The following is a 27940-nucleotide window of genomic DNA, read 5'->3' on the forward strand; positions in this document are numbered from 1 at the left end:
ATGTATCTTTCTTTATCCAATAACTATTCATAACTCTAGACAATTGTACAGTACAAAACCACAATCTCCAGCAAATCAAATCTGCTAATATATAATTATTGAAGCCCATGGTGCATGCTGCAATCACCTAATTTGCTTAATGCATGAGATTTAAGACCCTTTCCACAAAGAACAAATGCCTAGCTTCTCCCTCTACACATAATGTTCCATCAAGAAACTCCCCAAACACCCATGGATATACTAGACTTCTAAAAATTCTTTTTTTAACTCTGCTCCACAAAAATAAGAGCTGAACACATAATGTATTAGATGTCAAACCAAGGAGCCATTCACAACACATAAGCACCTCTAACAGAATGTACAAAAATAAAAATAAAATGTTAGGGCTAGTTTAAATCATATACCAATACAATTAGGGAGACCAAGTTGTGGCTTCAAAATATATATATATTATTAATTTACAATACTTACCATATGCTTTTCATCTGTATTTTTTACTTTTATTGTTAATTGAGCCAAAAGATAGTGCACACAATACTTAATTTACAATCTTAAAGTTTAGCAGTTACATAATTTGCATATATCCAAATTTGTTTAGCAACAAATACATTTTAAGTGTAAACTATGTCATTTTTGACCTTTTTGCCCACTTATTTGACATTAACCGATTACATAAATGGTGATTAGCATATGATTAGTATTATAAACTAAAAACATTTAGAAGTAAAATTCTTTAGTCTCCCTAAACTAAATGCTATAAACTATAAAGTTATAAAAAAGAATGGTTATTTAATGGGCAGTAAATGTTTTTTTGGCTGGAGATTTTGCTGATGTCTGGAAACCTGGCTGCTTAGATGCACAGGGGTGCCTGGCAAAGAGCACCCATTTTTGTCAAGTGCCATCCTAGCCAAAGAATGCGAAGAAGCAATTTTAGCCTAGTACGGTCTATGGTTTTGAAGAAATGAACCTCTACATGCCAATTTTCATAATTTGTTTCACTGTGGTATGTATGGAAATCGATGGCTATTCCTTAATGGGATATTGAATTTTTTTGCCAGTTAGCAGCTCTATCTTGTTAATGTTCTCCAGTTTATAAAACCCTATTTAAATTTAACTTCCAACTTTCACTCTCCCTAAGATCAATCTTGAGGCACATGGTGGGGTATATAACTCTTAGGACTTTGCTTTTGGAATGTGCTTGCTTCGGCAGCACATATACTAAAATTGGAACGATACAGAGAAGATTAGCATGGCCCCTGCGCAAGGATGACACGCAAATTCGTGAAGCGTTCCATATTTTAGGTATATAGCTTTGGACAAATTAATTCGATTCCACTTAAGATACCTGCAGATAAAAAGTCAAGAAATTTTGCAAGCAAAGAATAAATCGACCAACTTTTTTATGACAAAATCAGTTCGACATGACATATCATTTTCAAATTCAATTCTTGTCTAAATTGTGCAGGTTGTCTCAGTACTTCTATTAAGTCTTAGAAAACTATTTTGCCACTTTCCATTCCTACTTCACTTGTTCTGTACTTAGGAGCAATTTTAATCTTGTACAGCCTATGGTTCCAAAAGAAATGAACCTCCACATGCTAATTTGCATAATTAATTTGACTGTGGTACGTATAGAAATTGGTGGCCTTTCCTTAATGGGATATTGAATTTTTTTGCCAGTAAGTAGCTCTATCTTGTTTATTGTAAAGTGTTCTCCAGTCTTTGAAACCCCATCTGAATTTAACTTCCATCTTTTACTCTCCCTAAGATCAATCTTGAGGCACATGGTGGGGTATATATATCTTAGGACTTTGCTTTTGGAATGTGCTTGCTTCGGCAGCACATATACTAAAATTGGAACGATACAGAGAAGATTAGCATGGCCCCTGCGCAAGGATGACACGCAAATTCGTGAAGCGTTCCATATTTTAGGTATATAGCTCTGGACAAATTAATTCTTTTCCACTTAATGATACCTGCAGATAAAAAGGTAAGAAGTTTTGCAAGCAAAGAACAAATCGACCAACTCTTGTATGATGTCATCAGTTAGACATGACTTATCATTGTGTGAATTGTGCAGACTGCCTCAGTTATATTTAAACTTAGAAAATTATTTAGCCACCTTCAATTCTTATTGAACTTGCAGGGGTGTATCTATTGGTCGAAGCGGAAACGTAAGGGACAGGTGCCCCCTCCAAGTCACTCCAGGTCTGAAGGCATGAATATGCACTGCTGCACCCAATAGGTTCTGCTTGGTACAGTGGAAAAATGTATCTTTCTTTATCCAATAACTATTCATAACTCTAGACAATTGTACAGTACAAAACCACAATCTCCAGCAAATCAAATCTGCTAATATATAATTATTGAAGCCCATGGTGCATGCTGCAATCACCTAATTTGCTTAATGCATGAGATTTAAGACCCTTTCCACAAAGAACAAATGCCTAGCTTCTCCCTCTACACATAATGTTCCATCAAGAAACTCCCCAAACACCCATGGATATACTAGACTTCTAAAAATTCTTTTTTTAACTCTGCTCCACAAAAATAAGAGCTGAACACATAATGTATTAGATGTCAAACCAAGGAGCCATTCACAACACATAAGCACCTCTAACAGAATGTACAAAAATAAAAATAAAATGTTAGGGCTAGTTTAAATCATATACCAATACAATTAGGGAGACCAAGTTGTGGCTTCAAAATATATATATATTATTAATTTACAATACTTACCATATGCTTTTCATCTGTATTTTTTACTTTTATTGTTAATTGAGCCAAAAGATAGTGCACACAATACTTAATTTACAATCTTAAAGTTTAGCAGTTACATAATTTGCATATATCCAAATTTGTTTAGCAACAAATACATTTTAAGTGTAAACTATGTCATTTTTGACCTTTTTGCCCACTTATTTGACATTAACCGATTACATAAATGGTGATTAGCATATGATTAGTATTATAAACTAAAAACATTTAGAAGTAAAATTCTTTAGTCTCCCTAAACTAAATGCTATAAACTATAAAGTTATAAAAAAGAATGGTTATTTAATGGGCAGTAAATGTTTTTTTGGCTGGAGATTTTGCTGATGTCTGGAAACCTGGCTGCTTAGATGCACAGGGGTGCCTGGCAAAGAGCACCCATTTTTGTCAAGTGCCATCCTAGCCAAAGAATGCGAAGAAGCAATTTTAGCCTAGTACGGTCTATGGTTTTGAAGAAATGAACCTCTACATGCCAATTTTCATAATTTGTTTCACTGTGGTATGTATGGAAATCGATGGCTATTCCTTAATGGGATATTGAATTTTTTTGCCAGTTAGCAGCTCTATCTTGTTAATGTTCTCCAGTTTATAAAACCCTATTTAAATTTAACTTCCAACTTTCACTCTCCCTAAGATCAATCTTGAGGCACATGGTGGGGTATATAACTCTTAGGACTTTGCTTTTGGAATGTGCTTGCTTCGGCAGCACATATACTAAAATTGGAACGATACAGAGAAGATTAGCATGGCCCCTGCACAAGGATGACACGCAAATTCGTGAAGCGTTCCATATTTTAGGTATATAGCTCTGGACAAATTAATTCGATTCCACTTAAGATACCTGCAGATAAAAAGTCAAGAAATTTTGCAAGCAAAGAACAAATCGACCAACTTTTTTATGACAAAATCAGTTCGACATGACATATCATTTTCAAATTCAATTCTTGTCTAAATTGTGCAGGTTGTCTCAGTACTTCTATTAAGTCTTAGAAAACTATTTTGCCATTTTCCATTCCTACTTCACTTGTTCTGTACTTAGGAGCAATTTTAATCTTGTACAGCCTATGGTTCCAAAAGAAATGAACCTCCACATGCTAATTTGCATAATTAATTTGACTGTGGTACGTATAGAAATTGGTGGCCTTTCCTTAATGGGATATTGAATTTTTTGCCAGTAAGTAGCTCTATCTTGTTTATTGTAAAGTGTTCTCCAGTCTTTGAAACCCCATCTGAATTTAACTTCCATCTTTTACTCTCCCTAAGATCAATCTTGAGGCACATGGTGGGGTATATATATCTTAGGACTTTGCTTTTGGAATGTGCTTGCTTCGGCAGCACATATACTAAAATTGGAACGATACAGAGAAGATTAGCATGGCCCCTGCGCAAGGATGACACGCAAATTCGTGAAGCGTTCCATATTTTAGGTATATAGCTCTGGACAAATTAATTCTTTTCCACTTAATGATACCTGCAGATAAAAAGGTAAGAAGTTTTGCAAGCAAAGAACAAATCGACCAACTCTTGTATGATGTCATCAGTTAGACATGACTTATCATTGTGTGAATTGTGCAGACTGCCTCAGTTATATTTAAACTTAGAAAATTATTTAGCCACCTTCAATTCTTATTGAACTTGCAGGGGTGTATCTATTGGTCGAAGCGGAAACGTAAGGGACAGGTGCCCCCTCCAAGTCACTCCAGGTCTGAAGGCATGAATATGCACTGCTGCACCCAATAGGTTCTGCTTGGTACAGTGGAAAAATGTATCTTTCTTTATTCAATAACTATTCATAACTCTAGACAATTGTACAGTACAAAACCACAATCTCCAGCAAATCAAATCTGCTAATATATAATTATTGAAGCCCATGGTGCATGCTGCAATCACCTAATTTGCTTAATGCATGAGATTTAAGACCCTTTCCACAAAGAACAAATGCCTAGCTTCTCCCTCTACACATAATGTTCCATCAAGAAACTCCCCAAACACCCATGGATATACTAGACTTCTAAAAATTCTTTTTTTAACTCTGCTCCACAAAAATAAGAGCTGAACACATAATGTATTAGATGTCAAACCAAGGAGCCATTCACAACACATAAGCACCTCTAACAGAATGTACAAAAATAAAAATAAAATGTTAGGGCTAGTTTAAATCATATACCAATACAATTAGGGAGACCAAGTTGTGGCTTCAAAATATATATATATTATTAATTTACAATACTTACCATATGCTTTTCATCTGTATTTTTTACTTTTATTGTTAATTGAGCCAAAAGATAGTGCACACAATACTTAATTTACAATCTTAAAGTTTAGCAGTTACATAATTTGCATATATCCAAATTTGTTTAGCAACAAATACATTTTAAGTGTAAACTATGTCATTTTTGACCTTTTTGCCCACTTATTTGACATTAACCGATTACATAAATGGTGATTAGCATATGATTAGTATTATAAACTAAAAACATTTAGAAGTAAAATTCTTTAGTCTCCCTAAACTAAATGCTATAAACTATAAAGTTATAAAAAAGAATGGTTATTTAATGGGCAGTAAATGTTTTTTTGGCTGGAGATTTTGCTGATGTCTGGAAACCTGGCTGCTTAGATGCACAGGGGTGCCTGGCAAAGAGCACCCATTTTTGTCAAGTGCCATCCTAGCCAAAGAATGCGAAGAAGCAATTTTAGCCTAGTACGGTCTATGGTTTTGAAGAAATGAACCTCTACATGCCAATTTTCATAATTTGTTTCACTGTGGTATGTATGGAAATCGATGGCTATTCCTTAATGGGATATTGAATTTTTTTGCCAGTTAGCAGCTCTATCTTGTTAATGTTCTCCAGTTTATAAAACCCTATTTAAATTTAACTTCCAACTTTCACTCTCCCTAAGATCAATCTTGAGGCACATGGTGGGGTATATAACTCTTAGGACTTTGCTTTTGGAATGTGCTTGCTTCGGCAGCACATATACTAAAATTGGAACGATACAGAGAAGATTAGCATGGCCCCTGCACAAGGATGACACGCAAATTCGTGAAGCGTTCCATATTTTAGGTATATAGCTCTGGACAAATTAATTCGATTCCACTTAAGATACCTGCAGATAAAAAGTCAAGAAATTTTGCAAGCAAAGAACAAATCGACCAACTTTTTTATGACAAAATCAGTTCGACATGACATATCATTTTCAAATTCAATTCTTGTCTAAATTGTGCAGGTTGTCTCAGTACTTCTATTAAGTCTTAGAAAACTATTTTGCCATTTTCCATTCCTACTTCACTTGTTCTGTACTTAGGAGCAATTTTAATCTTGTACAGCCTATGGTTCCAAAAGAAATGAACCTCCACATGCTAATTTGCATAATTAATTTGACTGTGGTACGTATAGAAATTGGTGGCCTTTCCTTAATGGGATATTGAATTTTTTTGCCAGTAAGTAGCTCTATCTTGTTTATTGTAAAGTGTTCTCCAGTCTTTGAAACCCCATCTGAATTTAACTTCCATCTTTTACTCTCCCTAAGATCAATCTTGAGGCACATGGTGGGGTATATATATCTTAGGACTTTGCTTTTGGAATGTGCTTGCTTCGGCAGCACATATACTAAAATTGGAACGATACAGAGAAGATTAGCATGGCCCCTGCGCAAGGATGACACGCAAATTCGTGAAGCGTTCCATATTTTAGGTATATAGCTCTGGACAAATTAATTCTTTTCCACTTAATGATACCTGCAGATAAAAAGGTAAGAAGTTTTGCAAGCAAAGAACAAATCGACCAACTCTTGTATGATGTCATCAGTTAGACATGACTTATCATTGTGTGAATTGTGCAGACTGCCTCAGTTATATTTAAACTTAGAAAATTATTTAGCCACCTTCAATTCTTATTGAACTTGCAGGGGTGTATCTATTGGTCGAAGCGGAAACGTAAGGGACAGGTGCCCCCTCCAAGTCACTCCAGGTCTGAAGGCATGAATATGCACTGCTGCACCCAATAGGTTCTGCTTGGTACAGTGGAAAAATGTATCTTTCTTTATCCAATAACTATTCATAACTCTAGACAATTGTACAGTACAAAACCACAATCTCCAGCAAATCAAATCTGCTAATATATAATTATTGAAGCCCATGGTGCATGCTGCAATCACCTAATTTGCTTAATGCATGAGATTTAAGACCCTTTCCACAAAGAACAAATGCCTAGCTTCTCCCTCTACACATAATGTTCCATCAAGAAACTCCCCAAACACCCATGGATATACTAGACTTCTAAAAATTCTTTTTTTAACTCTGCTCCACAAAAATAAGAGCTGAACACATAATGTATTAGATGTCAAACCAAGGAGCCATTCACAACACATAAGCACCTCTAACAGAATGTACAAAAATAAAAATAAAATGTTAGGGCTAGTTTAAATCATATACCAATACAATTAGGGAGACCAAGTTGTGGCTTCAAAATATATATATATTATTAATTTACAATACTTACCATATGCTTTTCATCTGTATTTTTTACTTTTATTGTTAATTGAGCCAAAAGATAGTGCACACAATACTTAATTTACAATCTTAAAGTTTAGCAGTTACATAATTTGCATATATCCAAATTTGTTTAGCAACAAATACATTTTAAGTGTAAACTATGTCATTTTTGACCTTTTTGCCCACTTATTTGACATTAACCGATTACATAAATGGTGATTAGCATATGATTAGTATTATAAACTAAAAACATTTAGAAGTAAAATTCTTTAGTCTCCCTAAACTAAATGCTATAAACTATAAAGTTATAAAAAAGAATGGTTATTTAATGGGCAGTAAATGTTTTTTTGGCTGGAGATTTTGCTGATGTCTGGAAACCTGGCTGCTTAGATGCACAGGGGTGCCTGGCAAAGAGCACCCATTTTTGTCAAGTGCCATCCTAGCCAAAGAATGCGAAGAAGCAATTTTAGCCTAGTACGGTCTATGGTTTTGAAGAAATGAACCTCTACATGCCAATTTTCATAATTTGTTTCACTGTGGTATGTATGGAAATCGATGGCTATTCCTTAATGGGATATTGAATTTTTTTGCCAGTTAGCAGCTCTATCTTGTTAATGTTCTCCAGTTTATAAAACCCTATTTAAATTTAACTTCCAACTTTCACTCTCCCTAAGATCAATCTTGAGGCACATGGTGGGGTATATAACTCTTAGGACTTTGCTTTTGGAATGTGCTTGCTTCGGCAGCACATATACTAAAATTGGAACGATACAGAGAAGATTAGCATGGCCCCTGCACAAGGATGACACGCAAATTCGTGAAGCGTTCCATATTTTAGGTATATAGCTCTGGACAAATTAATTCGATTCCACTTAAGATACCTGCAGATAAAAAGTCAAGAAATTTTGCAAGCAAAGAACAAATCGACCAACTTTTTTATGACAAAATCAGTTCGACATGACATATCATTTTCAAATTCAATTCTTGTCTAAATTGTGCAGGTTGTCTCAGTACTTCTATTAAGTCTTAGAAAACTATTTTGCCATTTTCCATTCCTACTTCACTTGTTCTGTACTTAGGAGCAATTTTAATCTTGTACAGCCTATGGTTCCAAAAGAAATGAACCTCCACATGCTAATTTGCATAATTAATTTGACTGTGGTACGTATAGAAATTGGTGGCCTTTCCTTAATGGGATATTGAATTTTTTGCCAGTAAGTAGCTCTATCTTGTTTATTGTAAAGTGTTCTCCAGTCTTTGAAACCCCATCTGAATTTAACTTCCATCTTTTACTCTCCCTAAGATCAATCTTGAGGCACATGGTGGGGTATATATATCTTAGGACTTTGCTTTTGGAATGTGCTTGCTTCGGCAGCACATATACTAAAATTGGAACGATACAGAGAAGATTAGCATGGCCCCTGCGCAAGGATGACACGCAAATTCGTGAAGCGTTCCATATTTTAGGTATATAGCTCTGGACAAATTAATTCTTTTCCACTTAATGATACCTGCAGATAAAAAGGTAAGAAGTTTTGCAAGCAAAGAACAAATCGACCAACTCTTGTATGATGTCATCAGTTAGACATGACTTATCATTGTGTGAATTGTGCAGACTGCCTCAGTTATATTTAAACTTAGAAAATTATTTAGCCACCTTCAATTCTTATTGAACTTGCAGGGGTGTATCTATTGGTCGAAGCGGAAACGTAAGGGACAGGTGCCCCCTCCAAGTCACTCCAGGTCTGAAGGCATGAATATGCACTGCTGCACCCAATAGGTTCTGCTTGGTACAGTGGAAAAATGTATCTTTCTTTATTCAATAACTATTCATAACTCTAGACAATTGTACAGTACAAAACCACAATCTCCAGCAAATCAAATCTGCTAATATATAATTATTGAAGCCCATGGTGCATGCTGCAATCACCTAATTTGCTTAATGCATGAGAGTTAAGACCCTTTCCACAAAGAACAAATGCCTAGCTTCTCCCTCTACACATAATGTTCCATCAAGAAACTCCCCAAACACCCATGGATATACTAGACTTCTAAAAATTCTTTTTTTAACTCTGCTCCACAAAAATAAGAGCTGAACACATAATGTATTAGATGTCAAACCAAGGAGCCATTCACAACACATAAGCACCTCTAACAGAATGTACAAAAATAAAAATAAAATGTTAGGGCTAGTTTAAATCATATACCAATACAATTAGGGAGACCAAGTTGTGGCTTCAAAATATATATATATTATTAATTTACAATACTTACCATATGCTTTTCATCTGTATTTTTTACTTTTATTGTTAATTGAGCCAAAAGATAGTGCACACAATACTTAATTTACAATCTTAAAGTTTAGCAGTTACATAATTTGCATATATCCAAATTTGTTTAGCAACAAATACATTTTAAGTGTAAACTATGTCATTTTTGACCTTTTTGCCCACTTATTTGACATTAACCGATTACATAAATGGTGATTAGCATATGATTAGTATTATAAACTAAAAACATTTAGAAGTAAAATTCTTTAGTCTCCCTAAACTAAATGCTATAAACTATAAAGTTATAAAAAAGAATGGTTATTTAATGGGCAGTAAATGTTTTTTTGGCTGGAGATTTTGCTGATGTCTGGAAACCTGGCTGCTTAGATGCACAGGGGTGCCTGGCAAAGAGCACCCATTTTTGTCAAGTGCCATCCTAGCCAAAGAATGCGAAGAAGCAATTTTAGCCTAGTACGGTCTATGGTTTTGAAGAAATGAACCTCTACATGCCAATTTTCATAATTTGTTTCACTGTGGTATGTATGGAAATCGATGGCTATTCCTTAATGGGATATTGAATTTTTTTGCCAGTTAGCAGCTCTATCTTGTTAATGTTCTCCAGTTTATAAAACCCTATTTAAATTTAACTTCCAACTTTCACTCTCCCTAAGATCAATCTTGAGGCACATGGTGGGGTATATAACTCTTAGGACTTTGCTTTTGGAATGTGCTTGCTTCGGCAGCACATATACTAAAATTGGAACGATACAGAGAAGATTAGCATGGCCCCTGCACAAGGATGACACGCAAATTCGTGAAGCGTTCCATATTTTAGGTATATAGCTCTGGACAAATTAATTCGATTCCACTTAAGATACCTGCAGATAAAAAGTCAAGAAATTTTGCAAGCAAAGAACAAATCGACCAACTTTTTTATGACAAAATCAGTTCGACATGACATATCATTTTCAAATTCAATTCTTGTCTAAATTGTGCAGGTTGTCTCAGTACTTCTATTAAGTCTTAGAAAACTATTTTGCCATTTTCCATTCCTACTTCACTTGTTCTGTACTTAGGAGCAATTTTAATCTTGTACAGCCTATGGTTCCAAAAGAAATGAACCTCCACATGCTAATTTGCATAATTAATTTGACTGTGGTACGTATAGAAATTGGTGGCCTTTCCTTAATGGGATATTGAATTTTTTTGCCAGTAAGTAGCTCTATCTTGTTTATTGTAAAGTGTTCTCCAGTCTTTGAAACCCCATCTGAATTTAACTTCCATCTTTTACTCTCCCTAAGATCAATCTTGAGGCACATGGTGGGGTATATATATCTTAGGACTTTGCTTTTGGAATGTGCTTGCTTCGGCAGCACATATACTAAAATTGGAACGATACAGAGAAGATTAGCATGGCCCCTGCGCAAGGATGACACGCAAATTCGTGAAGCGTTCCATATTTTAGGTATATAGCTCTGGACAAATTAATTCTTTTCCACTTAATGATACCTGCAGATAAAAAGGTAAGAAGTTTTGCAAGCAAAGAACAAATCGACCAACTCTTGTATGATGTCATCAGTTAGACATGACTTATCATTGTGTGAATTGTGCAGACTGCCTCAGTTATATTTAAACTTAGAAAATTATTTAGCCACCTTCAATTCTTATTGAACTTGCAGGGGTGTATCTATTGGTCGAAGCGGAAACGTAAGGGACAGGTGCCCCCTCCAAGTCACTCCAGGTCTGAAGGCATGAATATGCACTGCTGCACCCAATAGGTTCTGCTTGGTACAGTGGAAAAATGTATCTTTCTTTATCCAATAACTATTCATAACTCTAGACAATTGTACAGTACAAAACCACAATCTCCAGCAAATCAAATCTGCTAATATATAATTATTGAAGCCCATGGTGCATGCTGCAATCACCTAATTTGCTTAATGCATGAGATTTAAGACCCTTTCCACAAAGAACAAATGCCTAGCTTCTCCCTCTACACATAATGTTCCATCAAGAAACTCCCCAAACACCCATGGATATACTAGACTTCTAAAAATTCTTTTTTTAACTCTGCTCCACAAAAATAAGAGCTGAACACATAATGTATTAGATGTCAAACCAAGGAGCCATTCACAACACATAAGCACCTCTAACAGAATGTACAAAAATAAAAATAAAATGTTAGGGCTAGTTTAAATCATATACCAATACAATTAGGGAGACCAAGTTGTGGCTTCAAAATATATATATATTATTAATTTACAATACTTACCATATGCTTTTCATCTGTATTTTTTACTTTTATTGTTAATTGAGCCAAAAGATAGTGCACACAATACTTAATTTACAATCTTAAAGTTTAGCAGTTACATAATTTGCATATATCCAAATTTGTTTAGCAACAAATACATTTTAAGTGTAAACTATGTCATTTTTGACCTTTTTGCCCACTTATTTGACATTAACCGATTACATAAATGGTGATTAGCATATGATTAGTATTATAAACTAAAAACATTTAGAAGTAAAATTCTTTAGTCTCCCTAAACTAAATGCTATAAACTATAAAGTTATAAAAAAGAATGGTTATTTAATGGGCAGTAAATGTTTTTTTGGCTGGAGATTTTGCTGATGTCTGGAAACCTGGCTGCTTAGATGCACAGGGGTGCCTGGCAAAGAGCACCCATTTTTGTCAAGTGCCATCCTAGCCAAAGAATGCGAAGAAGCAATTTTAGCCTAGTACGGTCTATGGTTTTGAAGAAATGAACCTCTACATGCCAATTTTCATAATTTGTTTCACTGTGGTATGTATGGAAATCGATGGCTATTCCTTAATGGGATATTGAATTTTTTTGCCAGTTAGCAGCTCTATCTTGTTAATGTTCTCCAGTTTATAAAACCCTATTTAAATTTAACTTCCAACTTTCACTCTCCCTAAGATCAATCTTGAGGCACATGGTGGGGTATATAACTCTTAGGACTTTGCTTTTGGAATGTGCTTGCTTCGGCAGCACATATACTAAAATTGGAACGATACAGAGAAGATTAGCATGGCCCCTGCACAAGGATGACACGCAAATTCGTGAAGCGTTCCATATTTTAGGTATATAGCTCTGGACAAATTAATTCGATTCCACTTAAGATACCTGCAGATAAAAAGTCAAGAAATTTTGCAAGCAAAGAACAAATCGACCAACTTTTTTATGACAAAATCAGTTCGACATGACATATCATTTTCAAATTCAATTCTTGTCTAAATTGTGCAGGTTGTCTCAGTACTTCTATTAAGTCTTAGAAAACTATTTTGCCATTTTCCATTCCTACTTCACTTGTTCTGTACTTAGGAGCAATTTTAATCTTGTACAGCCTATGGTTCCAAAAGAAATGAACCTCCACATGCTAATTTGCATAATTAATTTGACTGTGGTACGTATAGAAATTGGTGGCCTTTCCTTAATGGGATATTGAATTTTTTTGCCAGTAAGTAGCTCTATCTTGTTTATTGTAAAGTGTTCTCCAGTCTTTGAAACCCCATCTGAATTTAACTTCCATCTTTTACTCTCCCTAAGATCAATCTTGAGGCACATGGTGGGGTATATATATCTTAGGACTTTGCTTTTGGAATGTGCTTGCTTCGGCAGCACATATACTAAAATTGGAACGATACAGAGAAGATTAGCATGGCCCCTGCGCAAGGATGACACGCAAATTCGTGAAGCGTTCCATATTTTAGGTATATAGCTCTGGACAAATTAATTCTTTTCCACTTAATGATACCTGCAGATAAAAAGGTAAGAAGTTTTGCAAGCAAAGAACAAATCGACCAACTCTTGTATGATGTCATCAGTTAGACATGACTTATCATTGTGTGAATTGTGCAGACTGCCTCAGTTATATTTAAACTTAGAAAATTATTTAGCCACCTTCAATTCTTATTGAACTTGCAGGGGTGTATCTATTGGTCGAAGCGGAAACGTAAGGGACAGGTGCCCCCTCCAAGTCACTCCAGGTCTGAAGGCATGAATATGCACTGCTGCACCCAATAGGTTCTGCTTGGTACAGTGGAAAAATGTATCTTTCTTTATCCAATAACTATTCATAACTCTAGACAATTGTACAGTACAAAACCACAATCTCCAGCAAATCAAATCTGCTAATATATAATTATTGAAGCCCATGGTGCATGCTGCAATCACCTAATTTGCTTAATGCATGAGATTTAAGACCCTTTCCACAAAGAACAAATGCCTAGCTTCTCCCTCTACACATAATGTTCCATCAAGAAACTCCCCAAACACCCATGGATATACTAGACTTCTAAAAATTCTTTTTTTAACTCTGCTCCACAAAAATAAGAGCTGAACACATAATGTATTAGATGTCAAACCAAGGAGCCATTCACAACACATAAGCACCTCTAACAGAATGTACAAAAATAAAAATAAAATGTTAGGGCTAGTTTAAATCATATACCAATACAATTAGGGAGACCAAGTTGTGGCTTCAAAATATATATATATTATTAATTTACAATACTTACCATATGCTTTTCATCTGTATTTTTTACTTTTATTGTTAATTGAGCCAAAAGATAGTGCACACAATACTTAATTTACAATCTTAAAGTTTAGCAGTTACATAATTTGCATATATCCAAATTTGTTTAGCAACAAATACATTTTAAGTGTAAACTATGTCATTTTTGACCTTTTTGCCCACTTATTTGACATTAACCGATTACATAAATGGTGATTAGCATATGATTAGTATTATAAACTAAAAACATTTAGAAGTAAAATTCTTTAGTCTCCCTAAACTAAATGCTATAAACTATAAAGTTATAAAAAAGAATGGTTATTTAATGGGCAGTAAATGTTTTTTTGGCTGGAGATTTTGCTGATGTCTGGAAACCTGGCTGCTTAGATGCACAGGGGTGCCTGGCAAAGAGCACCCATTTTTGTCAAGTGCCATCCTAGCCAAAGAATGCAAAGAAGCAATTTTAGCCTAGTACGGTCTATGGTTTTGAAGAAATGAACCTCTACATGCCAATTTTCATAATTTGTTTCACTGTGGTATGTATGGAAATCGATGGCTATTCCTTAATGGGATATTGAATTTTTTTGCCAGTTAGCAGCTCTATCTTGTTAATGTTCTCCAGTTTATAAAACCCTATTTAAATTTAACTTCCAACTTTCACTCTCCCTAAGATCAATCTTGAGGCACATGGTGGGGTATATAACTCTTAGGACTTTGCTTTTGGAATGTGCTTGCTTCGGCAGCACATATACTAAAATTGGAACGATACAGAGAAGATTAGCATGGCCCCTGCACAAGGATGACACGCAAATTCGTGAAGCGTTCCATATTTTAGGTATATAGCTCTGGACAAATTAATTCGATTCCACTTAAGATACCTGCAGATAAAAAGTCAAGAAATTTTGCAAGCAAAGAACAAATCGACCAACTTTTTTATGACAAAATCAGTTCGACATGACATATCATTTTCAAATTCAATTCTTGTCTAAATTGTGCAGGTTGTCTCAGTACTTCTATTAAGTCTTAGAAAACTATTTTGCCATTTTCCATTCCTACTTCACTTGTTCTGTACTTAGGAGCAATTTTAATCTTGTACAGCCTATGGTTCCAAAAGAAATGAACCTCCACATGCTAATTTGCATAATTAATTTGACTGTGGTACGTATAGAAATTGGTGGCCTTTCCTTAATGGGATATTGAATTTTTTGCCAGTAAGTAGCTCTATCTTGTTTATTGTAAAGTGTTCTCCAGTCTTTGAAACCCCATCTGAATTTAACTTCCATCTTTTACTCTCCCTAAGATCAATCTTGAGGCACATGGTGGGGTATATATATCTTAGGACTTTGCTTTTGGAATGTGCTTGCTTCGGCAGCACATATACTAAAATTGGAACGATACAGAGAAGATTAGCATGGCCCCTGCGCAAGGATGACACGCAAATTCGTGAAGCGTTCCATATTTTAGGTATATAGCTCTGGACAAATTAATTCTTTTCCACTTAATGATACCTGCAGATAAAAAGGTAAGAAGTTTTGCAAGCAAAGAACAAATCGACCAACTCTTGTATGATGTCATCAGTTAGACATGACTTATCATTGTGTGAATTGTGCAGACTGCCTCAGTTATATTTAAACTTAGAAAATTATTTAGCCACCTTCAATTCTTATTGAACTTGCAGGGGTGTATCTATTGGTCGAAGCGGAAACGTAAGGGACAGGTGCCCCCTCCAAGTCACTCCAGGTCTGAAGGCATGAATATGCACTGCTGCACCCAATAGGTTCTGCTTGGTACAGTGGAAAAATGTATCTTTCTTTATCCAATAACTATTCATAACTCTAGACAATTGTACAGTACAAAACCACAATCTCCAGCAAATCAAATCTGCTAATATATAATTATTGAAGCCCATGGTGCATGCTGCAATCACCTAATTTGCTTAATGCATGAGATTTAAGACCCTTTCCACAAAGAACAAATGCCTAGCTTCTCCCTCTACACATAATGTTCCATCAAGAAACTCCCCAAACACCCATGGATATACTAGACTTCTAAAAATTCTTTTTTTAACTCTGCTCCACAAAAATAAGAGCTGAACACATAATGTATTAGATGTCAAACCAAGGAGCCATTCACAACACATAAGCACCTCTAACAGAATGTACAAAAATAAAAATAAAATGTTAGGGCTAGTTTAAATCATATACCAATACAATTAGGGAGACCAAGTTGTGGCTTCAAAATATATATATATTATTAATTTACAATACTTACCATATGCTTTTCATCTGTATTTTTTACTTTTATTGTTAATTGAGCCAAAAGATAGTGCACACAATACTTAATTTACAATCTTAAAGTTTAGCAGTTACATAATTTGCATATATCCAAATTTGTTTAGCAACAAATACATTTTAAGTGTAAACTATGTCATTTTTGACCTTTTTGCCCACTTATTTGACATTAACCGATTACATAAATGGTGATTAGCATATGATTAGTATTATAAACTAAAAACATTTAGAAGTAAAATTCTTTAGTCTCCCTAAACTAAATGCTATAAACTATAAAGTTATAAAAAAGAATGGTTATTTAATGGGCAGTAAATGTTTTTTTGGCTGGAGATTTTGCTGATGTCTGGAAACCTGGCTGCTTAGATGCACAGGGGTGCCTGGCAAAGAGCACCCATTTTTGTCAAGTGCCATCCTAGCCAAAGAATGCGAAGAAGCAATTTTAGCCTAGTACGGTCTATGGTTTTGAAGAAATGAACCTCTACATGCCAATTTTCATAATTTGTTTCACTGTGGTATGTATGGAAATCGATGGCTATTCCTTAATGGGATATTGAATTTTTTTGCCAGTTAGCAGCTCTATCTTGTTAATGTTCTCCAGTTTATAAAACCCTATTTAAATTTAACTTCCAACTTTCACTCTTCCTAAGATCAATCTTGAGGCACATGGTGGGGTATATAACTCTTAGGACTTTGCTTTTGGAATGTGCTTGCTTCGGCAGCACATATACTAAAATTGGAACGATACAGAGAAGATTAGCATGGCCCCTGCACAAGGATGACACGCAAATTCGTGAAGCGTTCCATATTTTAGGTATATAGCTCTGGACAAATTAATTCGATTCCACTTAAGATACCTGCAGATAAAAAGTCAAGAAATTTTGCAAGCAAAGAACAAATCGACCAACTTTTTTATGACAAAATCAGTTCGACATGACATATCATTTTCAAATTCAATTCTTGTCTAAATTGTGCAGGTTGTCTCAGTACTTCTATTAAGTCTTAGAAAACTATTTTGCCATTTTCCATTCCTACTTCACTTGTTCTGTACTTAGGAGCAATTTTAATCTTGTACAGCCTATGGTTCCAAAAGAAATGAACCTCCACATGCTAATTTGCATAATTAATTTGACTGTGGTACGTATAGAAATTGGTGGCCTTTCCTTAATGGGATATTGAATTTTTTGCCAGTAAGTAGCTCTATCTTGTTTATTGTAAAGTGTTCTCCAGTCTTTGAAACCCCATCTGAATTTAACTTCCATCTTTTACTCTCCCTAAGATCAATCTTGAGGCACATGGTGGGGTATATATATCTTAGGACTTTGCTTTTGGAATGTGCTTGCTTCGGCAGCACATATACTAAAATTGGAACGATACAGAGAAGATTAGCATGGCCCCTGCGCAAGGATGACACGCAAATTCGTGAAGCGTTCCATATTTTAGGTATATAGCTCTGGACAAATTAATTCTTTTCCACTTAATGATACCTGCAGATAAAAAGGTAAGAAGTTTTGCAAGCAAAGAACAAATCGACCAACTCTTGTATGATGTCATCAGTTAGACATGACTTATCATTGTGTGAATTGTGCAGACTGCCTCAGTTATATTTAAACTTAGAAAATTATTTAGCCACCTTCAATTCTTATTGAACTTGCAGGGGTGTATCTATTGGTCGAAGCGGAAACGTAAGGGACAGGTGCCCCCTCCAAGTCACTCCAGGTCTGAAGGCATGAATATGCACTGCTGCACCCAATAGGTTCTGCTTGGTACAGTGGAAAAATGTATCTTTCTTTATTCAATAACTATTCATAACTCTAGACAATTGTACAGTACAAAACCACAATCTCCAGCAAATCAAATCTGCTAATATATAATTATTGAAGCCCATGGTGCATGCTGCAATCACCTAATTTGCTTAATGCATGAGAGTTAAGACCCTTTCCACAAAGAACAAATGCCTAGCTTCTCCCTCTACACATAATGTTCCATCAAGAAACTCCCCAAACACCCATGGATATACTAGACTTCTAAAAATTCTTTTTTTAACTCTGCTCCACAAAAATAAGAGCTGAACACATAATGTATTAGATGTCAAACCAAGGAGCCATTCACAACACATAAGCACCTCTAACAGAATGTACAAAAATAAAAATAAAATGTTAGGGCTAGTTTAAATCATATACCAATACAATTAGGGAGACCAAGTTGTGGCTTCAAAATATATATATATTATTAATTTACAATACTTACCATATGCTTTTCATCTGTATTTTTTACTTTTATTGTTAATTGAGCCAAAAGATAGTGCACACAATACTTAATTTACAATCTTAAAGTTTAGCAGTTACATAATTTGCATATATCCAAATTTGTTTAGCAACAAATACATTTTAAGTGTAAACTATGTCATTTTTGACCTTTTTGCCCACTTATTTGACATTAACCGATTACATAAATGGTGATTAGCATATGATTAGTATTATAAACTAAAAACATTTAGAAGTAAAATTCTTTAGTCTCCCTAAACTAAATGCTATAAACTATAAAGTTATAAAAAAGAATGGTTATTTAATGGGCAGTAAATGTTTTTTTGGCTGGAGATTTTGCTGATGTCTGGAAACCTGGCTGCTTAGATGCACAGGGGTGCCTGGCAAAGAGCACCCATTTTTGTCAAATGCCATCCTAGCCAAAGAATGCAAAGAAGCAATTTTAGCCTAGTACGGTCTATGGTTTTGAAGAAATGAACCTCTACATGCCAATTTTCATAATTTGTTTCACTGTGGTATGTATGGAAATCGATGGCTATTCCTTAATGGGATATTGAATTTTTTTGCCAGTTAGCAGCTCTATCTTGTTAATGTTCTCCAGTTTATAAAACCCTATTTAAATTTAACTTCCAACTTTCACTCTCCCTAAGATCAATCTTGAGGCACATGGTGGGGTATATAACTCTTAGGACTTTGCTTTTGGAATGTGCTTGCTTCGGCAGCACATATACTAAAATTGGAACGATACAGAGAAGATTAGCATGGCCCCTGCGCAAGGATGACACGCAAATTCGTGAAGCGTTCCATATTTTAGGTATATAGCTTTGGACAAATTAATTCGATTCCACTTAAGATACCTGCAGATAAAAAGTCAAGAAATTTTGCAAGCAAAGAATAAATCGACCAACTTTTTTATGACAAAATCAGTTCGACATGACATATCATTTTCAAATTCAATTCTTGTCTAAATTGTGCAGGTTGTCTCAGTACTTCTATTAAGTCTTAGAAGACTATTTTGCCACTTTCCATTCCTACTTCACTTGTTCTGTACTTAGGAGCAATTTTAATCTTGTACAGCCTATGGTTCCAAAAGAAATGAACCTCCACATGCTAATTTGCATAATTAATTTGACTGTGGTACGTATAGAAATTGGTGGCCTTTCCTTAATGGGATATTGAATTTTTTGCCAGTAAGTAGCTCTATCTTGTTTATTGTAAAGTGTTCTCCAGTCTTTGAAACCCCATCTGAATTTAACTTCCATCTTTTACTCTCCCTAAGATCAATCTTGAGGCACATGGTGGGGTATATATATCTTAGGACTTTGCTTTTGGAATGTGCTTGCTTCGGCAGCACATATACTAAAATTGGAACGATACAGAGAAGATTAGCATGGCCCCTGCGCAAGGATGACACGCAAATTCGTGAAGCGTTCCATATTTTAGGTATATAGCTCTGGACAAATTAATTCTTTTCCACTTAATGATACCTGCAGATAAAAAGGTAAGAAGTTTTGCAAGCAAAGAACAAATCGACCAACTCTTGTATGATGTCATCAGTTAGACATGACTTATCATTGTGTGAATTGTGCAGACTGCCTCAGTTATATTTAAACTTAGAAAATTATTTAGCCACCTTCAATTCTTATTGAACTTGCAGGGGTGTATCTATTGGTCGAAGCGGAAACGTAAGGGACAGGTGCCCCCTCCAAGTCACTCCAGGTCTGAAGGCATGAATATGCACTGCTGCACCCAATAGGTTCTGCTTGGTACAGTGGAAAAATGTATCTTTCTTTATTCAATAACTATTCATAACTCTAGACAATTGTACAGTACAAAACCACAATCTCCAGCAAATCAAATCTGCTAATATATAATTATTGAAGCCCATGGTGCATGCTGCAATCACCTAATTTGCTTAATGCATGAGATTTAAGACCCTTTCCACAAAGAACAAATGCCTAGCTTCTCCCTCTACACATAATGTTCCATCAAGAAACTCCCCAAACACCCATGGATATACTAGACTTCTAAAAATTCTTTTTTTAACTCTGCTCCACAAAAATAAGAGCTGAACACATAATGTATTAGATGTCAAACCAAGGAGCCATTCACAACACATAAGCACCTCTAACAGAATGTACAAAAATAAAAATAAAATGTTAGGGCTAGTTTAAATCATATACCAATACAATTAGGGAGACCAAGTTGTGGCTTCAAAATATATATATATTATTAATTTACAATACTTACCATATGCTTTTCATCTGTATTTTTTACTTTTATTGTTAATTGAGCCAAAAGATAGTGCACACAATACTTAATTTACAATCTTAAAGTTTAGCAGTTACATAATTTGCATATATCCAAATTTGTTTAGCAACAAATACATTTTAAGTGTAAACTATGTCATTTTTGACCTTTTTGCCCACTTATTTGACATTAACCGATTACATAAATGGTGATTAGCATATGATTAGTATTATAAACTAAAAACATTTAGAAGTAAAATTCTTTAGTCTCCCTAAACTAAATGCTATAAACTATAAAGTTATAAAAAAGAATGGTTATTTAATGGGCAGTAAATGTTTTTTTGGCTGGAGATTTTGCTGATGTCTGGAAACCTGGCTGCTTAGATGCACAGGGGTGCCTGGCAAAGAGCACCCATTTTTGTCAAATGCCATCCTAGCCAAAGAATGCAAAGAAGCAATTTTAGCCTAGTACGGTCTATGGTTTTGAAGAAATGAACCTCTACATGCCAATTTTCATAATTTGTTTCACTGTGGTATGTATGGAAATCGATGGCTATTCCTTAATGGGATATTGAATTTTTTTGCCAGTTAGCAGCTCTATCTTGTTAATGTTCTCCAGTTTATAAAACCCTATTTAAATTTAACTTCCAACTTTCACTCTCCCTAAGATCAATCTTGAGGCACATGGTGGGGTATATAACTCTTAGGACTTTGCTTTTGGAATGTGCTTGCTTCGGCAGCACATATACTAAAATTGGAACGATACAGAGAAGATTAGCATGGCCCCTGCGCAAGGATGACACGCAAATTCGTGAAGCGTTCCATATTTTAGGTATATAGCTTTGGACAAATTAATTCGATTCCACTTAAGATACCTGCAGATAAAAAGTCAAGAAATTTTGCAAGCAAAGAATAAATCGACCAACTTTTTTATGACAAAATCAGTTCGACATGACATATCATTTTCAAATTCAATTCTTGTCTAAATTGTGCAGGTTGTCTCAGTACTTCTATTAAGTCTTAGAAAACTATTTTGCCACTTTCCATTCCTACTTCACTTGTTCTGTACTTAGGAGCAATTTTAATCTTGTACAGCCTATGGTTCCAAAAGAAATGAACCTCCACATGCTAATTTGCATAATTAATTTGACTGTGGTACGTATAGAAATTGGTGGCCTTTCCTTAATGGGATATTGAATTTTTTTGCCAGTAAGTAGCTCTATCTTGTTTATTGTAAAGTGTTCTCCAGTCTTTGAAACCCCATCTGAATTTAACTTCCATCTTTTACTCTCCCTAAGATCAATCTTGAGGCACATGGTGGGGTATATATATCTTAGGACTTTGCTTTTGGAATGTGCTTGCTTCGGCAGCACATATACTAAAATTGGAACGATACAGAGAAGATTAGCATGGCCCCTGCGCAAGGATGACACGCAAATTCGTGAAGCGTTCCATATTTTAGGTATATAGCTCTGGACAAATTAATTCTTTTCCACTTAATGATACCTGCAGATAAAAAGGTAAGAAGTTTTGCAAGCAAAGAACAAATCGACCAACTCTTGTATGATGTCATCAGTTAGACATGACTTATCATTGTGTGAATTGTGCAGACTGCCTCAGTTATATTTAAACTTAGAAAATTATTTAGCCACCTTCAATTCTTATTGAACTTGCAGGGGTGTATCTATTGGTCGAAGCGGAAACGTAAGGGACAGGTGCCCCCTCCAAGTCACTCCAGGTCTGAAGGCATGAATATGCACTGCTGCACCCAATAGGTTCTGCTTGGTACAGTGGAAAAATGTATCTTTCTTTATCCAATAACTATTCATAACTCTAGACAATTGTACAGTACAAAACCACAATCTCCAGCAAATCAAATCTGCTAATATATAATTATTGAAGCCCATGGTGCATGCTGCAATCACCTAATTTGCTTAATGCATGAGATTTAAGACCCTTTCCACAAAGAACAAATGCCTAGCTTCTCCCTCTACACATAATGTTCCATCAAGAAACTCCCCAAACACCCATGGATATACTAGACTTCTAAAAATTCTTTTTTTAACTCTGCTCCACAAAAATAAGAGCTGAACACATAATGTATTAGATGTCAAACCAAGGAGCCATTCACAACACATAAGCACCTCTAACAGAATGTACAAAAATAAAAATAAAATGTTAGGGCTAGTTTAAATCATATACCAATACAATTAGGGAGACCAAGTTGTGGCTTCAAAATATATATATATTATTAATTTACAATACTTACCATATGCTTTTCATCTGTATTTTTTACTTTTATTGTTAATTGAGCCAAAAGATAGTGCACACAATACTTAATTTACAATCTTAAAGTTTAGCAGTTACATAATTTGCATATATCCAAATTTGTTTAGCAACAAATACATTTTAAGTGTAAACTATGTCATTTTTGACCTTTTTGCCCACTTATTTGACATTAACCGATTACATAAATGGTGATTAGCATATGATTAGTATTATAAACTAAAAACATTTAGAAGTAAAATTCTTTAGTCTCCCTAAACTAAATGCTATAAACTATAAAGTTATAAAAAAGAATGGTTATTTAATGGGCAGTAAATGTTTTTTTGGCTGGAGATTTTGCTGATGTCTGGAAACCTGGCTGCTTAGATGCACAGGGGTGCCTGGCAAAGAGCACCCATTTTTTGTCAAGTGCCATCCTAGCCAAAGAATGCGAAGAAGCAATTTTAGCCTAGTACGGTCTATGGTTTTGAAGAAATTAACCTCTACATGCCAATTTTCATAATTTGTTTCACTGTGGTATGTATGGAAATCGATGGCTATTCCTTAATGGGATATTGAATTTTTTTGCCAGTTAGCAGCTCTATCTTGTTAATGTTCTCCAGTTTATAAAACCCTATTTAAATTTAACTTCCAACTTTCACTCTCCCTAAGATCAATCTTGAGGCACATGGTGGGGTATATAACTCTTAGGACTTTGCTTTTGGAATGTGCTTGCTTCGGCAGCACATATACTAAAATTGGAACGATACAGAGAAGATTAGCATGGCCCCTGCACAAGGATGACACGCAAATTCGTGAAGCGTTCCATATTTTAGGTATATAGCTCTGGACAAATTAATTCGATTCCACTTAAGATACCTGCAGATAAAAAGTCAAGAAATTTTGCAAGCAAAGAACAAATCGACCAACTTTTTTATGACAAAATCAGTTCGACATGACATATCATTTTCAAATTCAATTCTTGTCTAAATTGTGCAGGTTGTCTCAGTACTTCTATTAAGTCTTAGAAAACTATTTTGCCATTTTCCATTCCTACTTCACTTGTTCTGTACTTAGGAGCAATTTTAATCTTGTACAGCCTATGGTTCCAAAAGAAATGAACCTCCACATGCTAATTTGCATAATTAATTTGACTGTGGTACGTATAGAAATTGGTGGCCTTTCCTTAATGGGATATTGAATTTTTTTGCCAGTAAGTAGCTCTATCTTGTTTATTGTAAAGTGTTCTCCAGTCTTTGAAACCCCATCTGAATTTAACTTCCATCTTTTACTCTCCCTAAGATCAATCTTGAGGCACATGGTGGGGTATATATATCTTAGGACTTTGCTTTTGGAATGTGCTTGCTTCGGCAGCACATATACTAAAATTGGAACGATACAGAGAAGATTAGCATGGCCCCTGCGCAAGGATGACACGCAAATTCGTGAAGCGTTCCATATTTTAGGTATATAGCTCTGGACAAATTAATTCTTTTCCACTTAATGATACCTGCAGATAAAAAGGTAAGAAGTTTTGCAAGCAAAGAACAAATCGACCAACTCTTGTATGATGTCATCAGTTAGACATGACTTATCATTGTGTGAATTGTGCAGACTGCCTCAGTTATATTTAAACTTAGAAAATTATTTAGCCACCTTCAATTCTTATTGAACTTGCAGGGGTGTATCTATTGGTCGAAGCGGAAACGTAAGGGACAGGTGCCCCCTCCAAGTCACTCCAGGTCTGAAGGCATGAATATGCACTGCTGCACCCAATAGGTTCTGCTTGGTACAGTGGAAAAATGTATCTTTCTTTATCCAATAACTATTCATAACTCTAGACAATTGTACAGTACAAAACCACAATCTCCAGCAAATCAAATCTGCTAATATATAATTATTGAAGCCCATGGTGCATGCTGCAATCACCTAATTTGCTTAATGCATGAGATTTAAGACCCTTTCCACAAAGAACAAATGCCTAGCTTCTCCCTCTACACATAATGTTCCATCAAGAAACTCCCCAAACACCCATGGATATACTAGACTTCTAAAAATTCTTTTTTTAACTCTGCTCCACAAAAATAAGAGCTGAACACATAATGTATTAGATGTCAAACCAAGGAGCCATTCACAACACATAAGCACCTCTAACAGAATGTACAAAAATAAAAATAAAATGTTAGGGCTAGTTTAAATCATATACCAATACAATTAGGGAGACCAAGTTGTGGCTTCAAAATATATATATATTATTAATTTACAATACTTACCATATGCTTTTCATCTGTATTTTTTACTTTTATTGTTAATTGAGCCAAAAGATAGTGCACACAATACTTAATTTACAATCTTAAAGTTTAGCAGTTACATAATTTGCATATATCCAAATTTGTTTAGCAACAAATACATTTTAAGTGTAAACTATGTCATTTTTGACCTTTTTGCCCACTTATTTGACATTAACCGATTACATAAATGGTGATTAGCATATGATTAGTATTATAAACTAAAAACATTTAGAAGTAAAATTCTTTAGTCTCCCTAAACTAAATGCTATAAACTATAAAGTTATAAAAAAGAATGGTTATTTAATGGGCAGTAAATGTTTTTTTGGCTGGAGATTTTGCTGATGTCTGGAAACCTGGCTGCTTAGATGCACAGGGGTGCCTGGCAAAGAGCACCCATTTTTGTCAAGTGCCATCCTAGCCAAAGAATGCAAAGAAGCAATTTTAGCCTAGTACGGTCTATGGTTTTGAAGAAATGAACCTCTACATGCCAATTTTCATAATTTGTTTCACTGTGGTATGTATGGAAATCGATGGCTATTCCTTAATGGGATATTGAATTTTTTTGCCAGTTAGCAGCTCTATCTTGTTAATGTTCTCCAGTTTATAAAACCCTATTTAAATTTAACTTCCAACTTTCACTCTCCCTAAGATCAATCTTGAGGCACATGGTGGGGTATATAACTCTTAGGACTTTGCTTTTGGAATGTGCTTGCTTCGGCAGCACATATACTAAAATTGGAACGATACAGAGAAGATTAGCATGGCCCCTGCACAAGGATGACACGCAAATTCGTGAAGCGTTCCATATTTTAGGTATATAGCTCTGGACAAATTAATTCGATTCCACTTAAGATACCTGCAGATAAAAAGTCAAGAAATTTTGCAAGCAAAGAACAAATCGACCAACTTTTTTATGACAAAATCAGTTCGACATGACATATCATTTTCAAATTCAATTCTTGTCTAAATTGTGCAGGTTGTCTCAGTACTTCTATTAAGTCTTAGAAAACTATTTTGCCATTTTCCATTCCTACTTCACTTGTTCTGTACTTAGGAGCAATTTTAATCTTGTACAGCCTATGGTTCCAAAAGAAATGAACCTCCACATGCTAATTTGCATAATTAATTTGACTGTGGTACGTATAGAAATTGGTGGCCTTTCCTTAATGGGATATTGAATTTTTTGCCAGTAAGTAGCTCTATCTTGTTTATTGTAAAGTGTTCTCCAGTCTTTGAAACCCCATCTGAATTTAACTTCCATCTTTTACTCTCCCTAAGATCAATCTTGAGGCACATGGTGGGGTATATATATCTTAGGACTTTGCTTTTGGAATGTGCTTGCTTCGGCAGCACATATACTAAAATTGGAACGATACAGAGAAGATTAGCATGGCCCCTGCGCAAGGATGACACGCAAATTCGTGAAGCGTTCCATATTTTAGGTATATAGCTCTGGACAAATTAATTCTTTTCCACTTAATGATACCTGCAGATAAAAAGGTAAGAAGTTTTGCAAGCAAAGAACAAATCGACCAACTCTTGTATGATGTCATCAGTTAGACATGACTTATCATTGTGTGAATTGTGCAGACTGCCTCAGTTATATTTAAACTTAGAAAATTATTTAGCCACCTTCAATTCTTATTGAACTTGCAGGGGTGTATCTATTGGTCGAAGCGGAAACGTAAGGGACAGGTGCCCCCTCCAAGTCACTCCAGGTCTGAAGGCATGAATATGCACTGCTGCACCCAATAGGTTCTGCTTGGTACAGTGGAAAAATGTATCTTTCTTTATCCAATAACTATTCATAACTCTAGACAATTGTACAGTACAAAACCACAATCTCCAGCAAATCAAATCTGCTAATATATAATTATTGAAGCCCATGGTGCATGCTGCAATCACCTAATTTGCTTAATGCATGAGATTTAAGACCCTTTCCACAAAGAACAAATGCCTAGCTTCTCCCTCTACACATAATGTTCCATCAAGAAACTCCCCAAACACCCATGGATATACTAGACTTCTAAAAATTCTTTTTTTAACTCTGCTCCACAAAAATAAGAGCTGAACACATAATGTATTAGATGTCAAACCAAGGAGCCATTCACAACACATAAGCACCTCTAACAGAATGTACAAAAATAAAAATAAAATGTTAGGGCTAGTTTAAATCATATACCAATACAATTAGGGAGACCAAGTTGTGGCTTCAAAATATATATATATTATTAATTTACAATACTTACCATATGCTTTTCATCTGTATTTTTTACTTTTATTGTTAATTGAGCCAAAAGATAGTGCACACAATACTTAATTTACAATCTTAAAGTTTAGCAGTTACATAATTTGCATATATCCAAATTTGTTTAGCAACAAATACATTTTAAGTGTAAACTATGTCATTTTTGACCTTTTTGCCCACTTATTTGACATTAACCGATTACATAAATGGTGATTAGCATATGATTAGTATTATAAACTAAAAACATTTAGAAGTAAAA

At 35.0% G+C, this 27940-nt stretch overlaps 24 non-coding genes across 24 annotated transcripts; all 24 read left to right on the top strand.

Moving 5' to 3' along the window:
- Window positions 1-1194: 1194 nt before the first annotated feature.
- Window positions 1195-1301, top strand: LOC148514287 (U6 spliceosomal RNA). The gene has a single exon (XR_015879802.1). It is a non-coding gene; the product is annotated as a U6 spliceosomal RNA (small nuclear RNA).
- Window positions 1302-1824: 523 nt separating this feature from the next.
- LOC148514288 (U6 spliceosomal RNA) lies at window positions 1825-1931 on the top strand. The gene has a single exon (XR_015879803.1). It is a non-coding gene; the product is annotated as a U6 spliceosomal RNA (small nuclear RNA).
- A 1531-nt stretch (window positions 1932-3462) lies between these two features.
- LOC148514289 (U6 spliceosomal RNA) lies at window positions 3463-3569 on the top strand. Its single transcript, XR_015879528.1, has one exon. It is a non-coding gene; the product is annotated as a U6 spliceosomal RNA (small nuclear RNA).
- A 522-nt stretch (window positions 3570-4091) lies between these two features.
- LOC148514290 (U6 spliceosomal RNA) lies at window positions 4092-4198 on the top strand. Its single transcript, XR_015879805.1, has one exon. It is a non-coding gene; the product is annotated as a U6 spliceosomal RNA (small nuclear RNA).
- A 1531-nt stretch (window positions 4199-5729) lies between these two features.
- Window positions 5730-5836, top strand: LOC148514291 (U6 spliceosomal RNA). The gene has a single exon (XR_015879529.1). It is a non-coding gene; the product is annotated as a U6 spliceosomal RNA (small nuclear RNA).
- A 523-nt stretch (window positions 5837-6359) lies between these two features.
- Window positions 6360-6466, top strand: LOC148514292 (U6 spliceosomal RNA). The gene has a single exon (XR_015879806.1). It is a non-coding gene; the product is annotated as a U6 spliceosomal RNA (small nuclear RNA).
- Window positions 6467-7997: 1531 nt separating this feature from the next.
- LOC148514293 (U6 spliceosomal RNA) lies at window positions 7998-8104 on the top strand. Its single transcript, XR_015879530.1, has one exon. It is a non-coding gene; the product is annotated as a U6 spliceosomal RNA (small nuclear RNA).
- Window positions 8105-8626: 522 nt separating this feature from the next.
- LOC148514294 (U6 spliceosomal RNA) lies at window positions 8627-8733 on the top strand. The gene has a single exon (XR_015879807.1). It is a non-coding gene; the product is annotated as a U6 spliceosomal RNA (small nuclear RNA).
- A 1531-nt stretch (window positions 8734-10264) lies between these two features.
- LOC148514295 (U6 spliceosomal RNA) lies at window positions 10265-10371 on the top strand. Its single transcript, XR_015879531.1, has one exon. It is a non-coding gene; the product is annotated as a U6 spliceosomal RNA (small nuclear RNA).
- Window positions 10372-10894: 523 nt separating this feature from the next.
- On the top strand, window positions 10895-11001 carry LOC148514296 (U6 spliceosomal RNA). The gene has a single exon (XR_015879808.1). It is a non-coding gene; the product is annotated as a U6 spliceosomal RNA (small nuclear RNA).
- Window positions 11002-12532: 1531 nt separating this feature from the next.
- Window positions 12533-12639, top strand: LOC148514297 (U6 spliceosomal RNA). The gene has a single exon (XR_015879533.1). It is a non-coding gene; the product is annotated as a U6 spliceosomal RNA (small nuclear RNA).
- Window positions 12640-13162: 523 nt separating this feature from the next.
- On the top strand, window positions 13163-13269 carry LOC148514298 (U6 spliceosomal RNA). Its single transcript, XR_015879809.1, has one exon. It is a non-coding gene; the product is annotated as a U6 spliceosomal RNA (small nuclear RNA).
- A 1531-nt stretch (window positions 13270-14800) lies between these two features.
- On the top strand, window positions 14801-14907 carry LOC148514299 (U6 spliceosomal RNA). The gene has a single exon (XR_015879534.1). It is a non-coding gene; the product is annotated as a U6 spliceosomal RNA (small nuclear RNA).
- Window positions 14908-15429: 522 nt separating this feature from the next.
- On the top strand, window positions 15430-15536 carry LOC148514300 (U6 spliceosomal RNA). The gene has a single exon (XR_015879810.1). It is a non-coding gene; the product is annotated as a U6 spliceosomal RNA (small nuclear RNA).
- A 1531-nt stretch (window positions 15537-17067) lies between these two features.
- LOC148514301 (U6 spliceosomal RNA) lies at window positions 17068-17174 on the top strand. Its single transcript, XR_015879535.1, has one exon. It is a non-coding gene; the product is annotated as a U6 spliceosomal RNA (small nuclear RNA).
- A 522-nt stretch (window positions 17175-17696) lies between these two features.
- On the top strand, window positions 17697-17803 carry LOC148514302 (U6 spliceosomal RNA). Its single transcript, XR_015879811.1, has one exon. It is a non-coding gene; the product is annotated as a U6 spliceosomal RNA (small nuclear RNA).
- A 1531-nt stretch (window positions 17804-19334) lies between these two features.
- On the top strand, window positions 19335-19441 carry LOC148514303 (U6 spliceosomal RNA). The gene has a single exon (XR_015879812.1). It is a non-coding gene; the product is annotated as a U6 spliceosomal RNA (small nuclear RNA).
- Window positions 19442-19963: 522 nt separating this feature from the next.
- Window positions 19964-20070, top strand: LOC148514304 (U6 spliceosomal RNA). Its single transcript, XR_015879813.1, has one exon. It is a non-coding gene; the product is annotated as a U6 spliceosomal RNA (small nuclear RNA).
- A 1531-nt stretch (window positions 20071-21601) lies between these two features.
- Window positions 21602-21708, top strand: LOC148514305 (U6 spliceosomal RNA). Its single transcript, XR_015879814.1, has one exon. It is a non-coding gene; the product is annotated as a U6 spliceosomal RNA (small nuclear RNA).
- Window positions 21709-22231: 523 nt separating this feature from the next.
- LOC148514306 (U6 spliceosomal RNA) lies at window positions 22232-22338 on the top strand. The gene has a single exon (XR_015879816.1). It is a non-coding gene; the product is annotated as a U6 spliceosomal RNA (small nuclear RNA).
- A 1532-nt stretch (window positions 22339-23870) lies between these two features.
- On the top strand, window positions 23871-23977 carry LOC148514307 (U6 spliceosomal RNA). Its single transcript, XR_015879536.1, has one exon. It is a non-coding gene; the product is annotated as a U6 spliceosomal RNA (small nuclear RNA).
- Window positions 23978-24500: 523 nt separating this feature from the next.
- On the top strand, window positions 24501-24607 carry LOC148514308 (U6 spliceosomal RNA). Its single transcript, XR_015879817.1, has one exon. It is a non-coding gene; the product is annotated as a U6 spliceosomal RNA (small nuclear RNA).
- Window positions 24608-26138: 1531 nt separating this feature from the next.
- On the top strand, window positions 26139-26245 carry LOC148514309 (U6 spliceosomal RNA). The gene has a single exon (XR_015879537.1). It is a non-coding gene; the product is annotated as a U6 spliceosomal RNA (small nuclear RNA).
- A 522-nt stretch (window positions 26246-26767) lies between these two features.
- On the top strand, window positions 26768-26874 carry LOC148514310 (U6 spliceosomal RNA). The gene has a single exon (XR_015879818.1). It is a non-coding gene; the product is annotated as a U6 spliceosomal RNA (small nuclear RNA).
- Window positions 26875-27940: the final 1066 nt, after the last annotated feature.

This window comes from Taudactylus pleione, unplaced genomic scaffold, assembly GCF_031769625.1.
Source record: "Taudactylus pleione unplaced genomic scaffold, aTauple2 ptg000262l, whole genome shotgun sequence".
Classification (NCBI taxonomy): domain Eukaryota; kingdom Metazoa; phylum Chordata; class Amphibia; order Anura; family Myobatrachidae; genus Taudactylus; species Taudactylus pleione.